Below are 9,384 nucleotides of genomic sequence, written 5' to 3' on the forward strand. Positions count from 1 at the left end.
TAGGTTCATGCCTTTGAACCAATTTTCACCATGGTTTGGTATGCATGTAGCTTGAGAGATGGCATCCACTGAAAACATAAAATAAATCCCTGCAATGGTGATCTTGTCTTCCTTCAAGGTGAGGGCAAATATACCCGTGAGATGCTCATGGTAACCTACTCTGTATACTCTTTGACAAAACCCTAAACAATTGACATCTTCAAAGCATTTCATGACAAATGGGGAGGAGTTGATTTCATTGTAATTAGAGGGCTCAAACCTCAGTATCTTCCCCCCTTGTTGTACTTCCTCTTCTCTGATGGTGATGAGTTAGGCTCCATACTTCAAACCTGGTGAAAGGAAAGCAAAAATAGTGAAATTTGTTGCTGTGAGTGAATGAGGTGGTATGATGGACTTAGGAGTTTCCTAAATTTGTAAGGAAATTTAGGAGGGTAGGGGATGATCTCAGTGAGTTGGGGAAAAAGGAATTTTGGGAAATGAGTGAGGGTAGGGGGTGGAAAAGGCTAGAACACAGGCCTATCCTAGAAAGAGATAGGGTAGATTAGGGTTTAGAGGAAAATGATAGAAAATGAGGGGATAAGGCTTATTGATGGATGGAAATGGTGTATTAGCTGCAAACAAAGATGTGGGGACAAGGAATCTAGGGTTTAGGTAAGAAACTCATCATTTGAGGATCAAAACCATGAAAATCATGTAAACCCTAGAAGAAGAAGTATCTGATCATTTTCTTGACATATGAGGCAAAGGGCATGGAAATGATTAAACTTACTTTTTATAGAGCTTGGAGGATGAAATGACTGAAGAGCAGATTCGAAAAATGAATTTTGGTGGTCAAACAACAATTTTGGAAAACTCTGCCACGTGCGTAGCGAAGGCTTCCTGTGCACAACGTGCTATTCAAGTGCTCAAGGAAGGCTCTCTGTGGGCGGCGAGAGTCAATTTTTGCCAATGTGGGCTATGGAATCACAATTTTTTGCAAAGGAGAGGGGGGAGCTTGATGCTAGAATGGTAGACAAGTGCAAATGAGTGTGAATGAGCTCCTCCATGTGCTTTTATAATTTTCTTTTGGTGTCTAAGTGATTAATGAGGTAGGATGGCCCACCTCACTAATTCACTTTCTTTTTGAGTTTTGTAGTCTTAGGGCCTCTTCTTGTATCTTTAGAACCTTATGAACATTATTACATCTAAAAACATAAATTACATTTGAAATCAAGTGTTATTGAACAAATTTACCTATTGCTACTCCTCATTTGTAGATTTATACATGAAAACTTTCATTTTATGACCTTAACCCTAATAACCTAATCGTGAGAATGAGATGAATGGAGACCATGATGATGTGACTGAAGTAATATTAATGATGCTTTCATGATGGTAGACTCAACTAAGTGATGAAAGTGATCAGCATATGAAATTCTTGAGAGAGTGTAAATAGCCCTAGATACACTAGCCAGTGACCAAATTTTTATTTGAAGACTCACTAAAATGACAAAAAATTGACTTGACACCCTAACAACACCATGTAAGAGCATATTTGATCACTGGTGACAGGTTGAATAGACTGACACTAACACCCACATAGATAACCTTACTTGTTTTGCGACTTGGGGACCCAACCAATTCATTAGAAAAACAATATTGTGCCCAACCCAAAGTCACCCTTTCTCTAAAATTTCTTTTTCCACGCCTTATCATAGCCATAGGCTTTCCTCCTGCAAGTCCTATTCTGAAATTCTCCTAAAACACAACAAAACCACCTATATATGTTGCAACAACCTAGAAAATGCCTTTTCTAGGTTGCACATATATTTCACATTTCTTCTTCGTATTGAAAAGTGGTAGTGCCAAGGAGAGGGTATCAAATTTGATCAAGGAATTTTCACTCAGTACCACTACCAAGGTGCCTTTGTGTAGCTTCTCAAAGGCACCTTGGTGGTGGTACTTGCTTGTCTACACCTCTAAGTGAGACTACAACCCCCCAAACTCTCTAATGACTCCCCCTCTTTAACCTTTGTTAAAGTATTCTTAGACATGCACTCCTGCCTCAAGTAGAATGTAACACTAGCATCCCAATGTGCATGCTCGCTCCATCATTTAATGCCTCGCTAAAACCACCTAAACTAAACTATGACAACCTAAACTATGTGAGTGACTTGTAGAGGACTCCATTTTCTCAAGATGAAAACATAGAGTCTTACAACCCCATTCACCCAACAGTTCAAATATATTTAACCTAAATAAGGGTACATACTTTTCTCCTTCCAAATTTTACATATGACTTTTAAGAAATTACATCCCATGGCGATGCCTCTCGGATCATATCTATGGAAACTCATTTTTGCCAAATCTAAACCATTGCAATTCTTCAGTGTCTACTTTTGCTTTTTTGAAGTTCTTAAGGGAGTAGGTTTCAATATCAAGTGGGAAGATATGCCAAAGAGGTTTCTTTGCTCTGACCAAGGTCTTATACAATCCTATACTGAGTTGGTAAGCTACCTCCTACGACATAACTTTGTTCATAATAAATGTAGGCAGAGCATGTGGAGGTTTGTATGCATCATACACTTTAATGAAAGTTGAGTCCCCAAGGGGAAACTAGTCTGCAATATCACATAGAGAAGCTTTGACTTTGTCAGAGATGGATGGAGGCTCTACACCAAAGAGTATATGATACATGGGAGATATTAAAATAAAATGTGCACAGGTTTTTCTTGATTAGAAATCCATTTTAAACCCAGCCCTTGAAATTCACATTTTGCACACACAACATCCAATAGGTAAGATTCCATATAGAATTTCAACTGCTACCCCTCTATTGGATTCTTTGTTGCATGGACATTAGATCTATTGGAATATGCCAACATGTTTTCCCAATTGAAGATTGTTCCTTTAGTGGCGCATGCATGAATTAATGGAACCCAACTCTCCTTAAAGGTCTCTTTGCTTGATTTTCCATAAAGCTTGCCTATCATAACTGCTAGCATTTGATAAACGTCTTCCTATGTGATTTAGTCTTATAAATCCCATTTGATTTGTGCTTAAACTTACTTGGCCCTCACTACCAAGAATTCAGTACATCTTTAGTTGATCCATCAAAGCTAGCAAACCACATGGTATTGGAAGTCTCTTGAGGTTTGGAAGCTTGTAATAATTTTCTATATTGGCTACTATGAATGATGCCATTAATTCTCCTTGATCACTTTTGATTATAAATTTTTCCTCATATGTATGTTGAAGATTCCATTCTATAGTCTCTACACAAGGGAAGACTAGGGGGTGTGTGGCAACTGTGTGCAACCAAGACTTCACATTAATGTAAACCTAAAAATCTTCCTCATCCCATGGAATATATATCCTTCCTAGAGAACTTTGAGTAGATGTCACCCCAAGTAAGTTTTGTTTCCTTGTCAATATAACAAGTAGTATCACCATATAGTGGCAATTTAGGAGGGTCATCCACAACTCATTCTATGTTGCTTTCCACTCTACCAAAACTTCTGTCGGATCCTCTTATGATGGATGGAACCATTTATATAGAAGAAGAGGATATAATGAAAGAATCCAAATTAATTGTACCTGACATCTAAAAAATATTCAATGTAGACATAAAATGTTAGATTACTTATTACAAGTTCGGAAAGCAAAAATTCAATGGTTTAGGTTGTAATTTTGAGACAACAGGGTAAGGTTACATATTTCATCAGCAATGGACAAGATAGGCTAGTTGCAAATAATGTTTATAGGCAAGTCACATATTTCAATTCTATCTCAGTCGCAAATCCAAATTCTAGTGTCACTGAGGACTAGAAGTATGAATTGTGACTTGAGGAATAAAGGCCTTTTACTCTAGTCGTAGACTCAAATCCTAGTGTCATTGATGCTTGAGAATGCAATTTGCGACTCTAAGGTAGGGAGGATGCCTAGTCTAGTCACATATTTTGATCTTCACATCATTGAGGCTTGTAAATGTGATTTACAAATTAAGAGAGGGAAGATGCCCAGTCTAGTCACCAATCACATTTCTAGACCACTGAGGCTCTAAGTATACAATGGAATCATGATTTTTGATTTAGTGGAAAGGAGTATTCTCTATAAATCACAAATTCAAGGATTGATTGTGCTATGTAATGAGCTATATGATTCGATTAAGATTTCAAATAATGGACCATATGAATTCGACCAATAAACATATATGATTTCCCCCAAATGAATATATATTATTTCAACCAAGTGAACACATACGATAGACTTATACAATTTCACCAATAAACTCATACGATTTCATCAATAAACTCATATGATTTCCCGAGTAAACTCATACAATTTCATGCTTCATAATTGGGAAATCAAAATGACACTTAGCCGATGAAATGTGGGTTAGATTCAAGGTAGAAACCCTTGCAAAAGAGATGATGGGCGAGGGTTTGAAAGGATGGAGGCTAAGTCCTGAGAATCGAGTAGGGATTCAAGTGTTTATGCAGGGGCACAATTTAGATAGTCAAGGGAGAGAGTGAGAGGATTCATATGTCATGGCTGGGCATTAAGAGAAACAAAGGAGACACATCTTAAGAGTATAAATATTCATGAGCAGGGGTAGGCAAACTGCTTAGATGCCCCATGATTAAGACAAAAAGTAATTATGGCAAGGGTTGTGTTACTTACCAGGAAAAATTGCAGTGGGTGGCATGTTGTTGAGAGTTCTAGAATAACTATGTCTAAGATTGGGAGGAACATCCTTAGTTAACAACCAGATAATGATTTCACAAAGATAGGTATTATCATGTTTATGAATACCTTAATGTGGTTTATTATGTGTAATTTGTATTTAGTATTTGTTGTTGTTATTATGGTAAATGTGATGCATAATATGTTTTTGTTGGTTATACCTTAACTACACATGTTTATATAAGATGAAAAACTTGCATGTTTGTTTATATGCAACACATAATTATTAATTGGTATCAAAGTTTCTTAATTACGAAATTAAGAACCAAGTACAATGGAAATTTAGAATTTTGAAGTGTTGGAGTTAGAAGAACAATCACGTTCCTTTGCCTAGGGTGGTTCGAGGACATTACATTCAAATATACACATATTTTGAATCACAATAGAAGAACAATCACACGCCTTTGCATGAGGTGGCTAGAGGATATGACATTCAACTATACACATATCTTGAATCATGCTAAAACTACGTTGATGTTTGGAATTTTTACCATTTTCTTATTAAATTTATGGTCCAATTAAAAAATCTATCTACTAAAAAATTAACTCATAAAGTTACAAAATTAACTTAATCCTTTCAAACTTATAAATTTAATTCAGTAATAAAAGCTTTATATAATTAATTAGTTAATATTAATAATAATCTAATTGTAAGGTTACAATTAAGCCACAAACCAAATTGCTATATAAAATCCATTTATTCCTAAAACAAAGATAGTTTAACCTTTAACATTTATGTAGATATACATACTACGCCAATTTGAAGTTGAACCTATAACCTTGTGTGATATATCTAAATAAAAAAATTTATAATATAATAATATAATATACAATTTCTTATCAAATTTATAATCAAATAACGCTATAATAATATAATATACCATTTCTTATCAAATTTATAACCAAATAATGCAATAAAATGGGGCTATTTTTTCAAAAATCACATAATTGAATAATCATCTAAATCCACTAATTTGTAAAATAGATACATAATGGAAAATTTGTGACCTAGAGTGTGACATTCCAATTCAATATCAAAGAGAAAACAACGAAAAATACTCGATTTTCCATTCCATTCCTTCGTGGGTTAATTGGAAATCATGATTCTCCCTAAAAAAATTAGTGTTCTGTTTTTTTAAGCCGTAGTATTTAGCATCAACATTTTTTGATCAGCCAAGCAACCACAATGATCATGGATTCTTAACCAAACTTGCAGACCACCAAATGTTGGAAGGTGCCAGGTAGGTAAACGAGAGAGGGGAGGAATAGGGGTATTTAATGGAGTGTCTGCTGGATTCTCTGACACTGCTTAAAGGAAATAGGTGAATGCGCCAGGTTTCAGGTTCAAATTCTGTGTATGGGATATTCTACCTTGTTGGGTTAGTAAAAAAGCCATCTAGCCAAATGGAGATCCAGGTAATAGCTAATTGCTCTCATCTCACTCTGTGGTTTCATTCATTACAAACTCATTAATGCAGGGTTTGAAATTTTGAATGAAATATATATAATGAAGAAAGAATTCTTGTTTTGTGATTTTTTCACCTATTTTCCATTCAACTATTACAAACTCATTAATGCAGGGTTTGAAACTTTGAATGAAATATATATAACGAAGAAAGAATTCTTGTTTTGTGATTTTTTCACCGATTTTCCATTCAGTTACAAAGGGAATGATGGTTGGGGTTTTTAATGGAAAATTATTGAATTTCCTGAATCGACATCGATGATTAATTAACCCAGTCAGATATGAGGGTGAGGGATGTTTGGGGATTTTAATGGGGAAACAATTGAATTTTCTGAACCAGAATCGATGACCATTTGACCCTTTTGAGGATTAAGATTATGCACATATGATAAAATGCAGACTAAAACCAAGAGGAAAGGCATGGTAGAGAATGGGGGCAATAGAGGGGAGGAATTCGCCTTAACCTCTACAATCAGTAATGGATAGGATTTGGCTTCAATCGTTAGACAAGCATTTGTGGTTGGGAAAGTAGAATCTCTATTGCATCAGCTCAAATATTTTGTCAAGAAAAAGGAGATTGAAATAGACGACTTATATAAAGTTCATTATGAGGAATTCATCCATGCAGTGGATGAGCCCTGTGTGGTTTTAGTAGATGCAGATGAGTTAAATAATGGGATGACTAATGAGAATTACGAGCTTGAACATGTGAATAAGTCTCTCCTAGCTAAAGTTGGAGATCTTATAGAAGCTTATGCAATTAAGAAAAACTTAACAGAATTGACCCATTCATCGAAAATCTATGCACAAGCCATGGAGTTGTCTATGAAATGCAACCAACATGTTATAAATGATAGTTACTACCTCACATAGAAAATTTTAGACTCAATAGAAATAAATTATTTGCCTAGAATTCCTACCAAGGCACTTCAACAAATGCTAGAATAGAAGATCCCTGAAATCAAATCCCACATCGATAAAAGAGTGAAAAAGGAATTCAATGAAGAGCTGATGAAGATTAGGAGTACTGCTAAAGAAATTGGTCAGTTGGAAATCGGGCAAGATTCTTCAGCTCGACAGAGAGAAGAGGAGCTATGAGGCTAGCAAAAAGTAGACAGAGGAACAAAATAGGTCAGGTGTAAGGGAATGTGTATATGATTTAAACACTGAGGATAGAGAAGATGTTGATTTTGTTTTGAAATTAGACATCGCTCCAGTTTATAGGGCACACCATATCCAAACTTTTCTTGGGCTCGAAGAACAGTTCCGGGATTACTACTATACAAATTATCAGCTGCAGCTTAATTCAGATTTGCAAGTCTCATCAGTGTAGCCTTTTCTAGAATCACATCAGTTTTTCTTTTTCAGATTGTTGCATTTTTCATAGTCGAATATCGTGTCTTGAGGATGTCTAGAGGATTAGTCTCCACTCCCCAGGTGGAAATGATGTCGAATAGATTTGTAGCAAAGGTGAGATGTATTTTAGAGTACTAGTTTTTATGTATGTAGGTTGCAATCCATCTTCTTCTTATCGAGGATTATGTGAGTCTACTTGGTGTGACTTTGAGAAGATATGGCCACCAGGTGGGTCCTTTTCTTGATATTTTGGACAAGAACAGAGACAAATATCATGAAATTCTTCTCAATGAATGCAGAAAACATATCAATGATGTCCTTTCTAATAAAAAATACGAATGGTGATGAAAAAATAGTATGAGTACAACATGAATCTGTTGGCATTCCATTTATAGACATTAGATATCATGTCTTCTTTCCCTTACATTACATTATTTTCTACTACGGTGCCTGATTGTTGTTACATTGTGAGGTCTGTCATAGAGGATTTTGTGAGCTATCTACCCTATGGAGGTCACATGGACTTCTATTATGTTGGGAAGAAGTATCTAGATAAGATTTTGATCAATGTTATGAATGAGGCTTTACTCAAATTGATCAACATTTCCACGCTGGGGGTATCTCCCACCATACATATTACTGCCAATATGATAGTTTTGGAGCGAGCTTGTAACCTTTTTATGCAACATGCTACCCAATTTTGTGGCATTCCTATGTGCGTGGCAGAAAGGCTGCATGTTGCATTGTCAACTCGAATTGTCTTGAATAACTCTCAAGATGTTGCACATGAAGTGATGATGAGGCTAGTCAAGTCTAAGGTGGATGAGTTTATGTTGGTAACTGACAACATCAATTGGAACCCAGATGAAGTTCCAAAAAATGGCAATGAATATCTAAATGAGGTGGTAATTTACTTGGAGACGTTGGTTTCTACAACACAAAAAATATTACCATTGGATTCTTTGGAGAAGGTAGGAAGGGGGGTGTTGAAGCACATATCAGACTACCTCATGGTGACACTTATGAGGGACAATGTCAAAAGATTCAATATGAATGATATAATGGGTATTGATAATGATTTAAGAGTGCTAGAGTCCTTTGTCGAGGAGAGATTCCACAACACTGGCTTGAGTGAGCTTCAGGGTGCTACAAGTTTGAAGGACTGCTTGGCAGAAGTGCGGCAGCTAGTTAATCTTTTATTGAGCAACCAGCCAGAGAAATTCATGAACCCTATTATAAGGGAGAAACACTATAGTGCTTTGGATTATAGAAAGGTTGCAATGATTTCTGGAAAATTCAGAGATGCGCTTGAAAGGTTATTTGGAAGCTTGGGGGGTAGGAGTTTAAAGAAAAATCCCAGAAAAAGGTCCATCGATACATTAGTAAGGAGATTGAAATATTTGAATCAACAAATTCAATGGTATGTTTTAAGTCACTGCTGGAAACACTGGATGTTTAATTTCTATTCATGCTCTTCCATCATTAGATTAAATTTTTTTTACATGTTACAGGTTTATAGCAATATGCTTTCTGTTTCTCAGAGCGTTTAGGAAAAATACAATTTGTTGTATGGAGTATTTGTCTAGCTACAAAAGTTAAAAGCCTCAGTAAAATCAACATATTAGCCCATGAGACTCAGGTGAATTATATCATTAATAAAATATTCTTTCTGATCTACTATGTAATGTGCAATATAGTTCTGCCTCATTCCCTTTATGTTTTTACTTCCCATTTTATATTTATTTGTCTTACATGCATAGGAACCTCCTTGCTTATGACAGCCCTTTGAATATGGTCCTGAATCAATTTCTGTAGGGCTAATCTATAAAGTGCAGTCA

At 35.7% G+C, this 9,384-nt stretch overlaps 1 pseudogene; it reads left to right on the forward strand.

Annotated features, from left to right (window-relative positions):
* The first annotated feature begins 6,583 nt into the window (after positions 1–6,583).
* LOC149250824 (exocyst complex component SEC15A pseudogene) lies at positions 6,584–9,145 on the forward strand (annotated as a pseudogene).
* The last annotated feature ends 239 nt before the right edge of the window (positions 9,146–9,384 follow it).

This window comes from Pinus tabuliformis, chromosome 7, assembly GCF_031772625.1.
Source record: "Pinus tabuliformis cultivar Carrire ecotype Pingquan chromosome 7, CPIR1, whole genome shotgun sequence".
In the NCBI taxonomy this organism is placed as follows: domain Eukaryota; kingdom Viridiplantae; phylum Streptophyta; class Pinopsida; order Pinales; family Pinaceae; genus Pinus; species Pinus tabuliformis.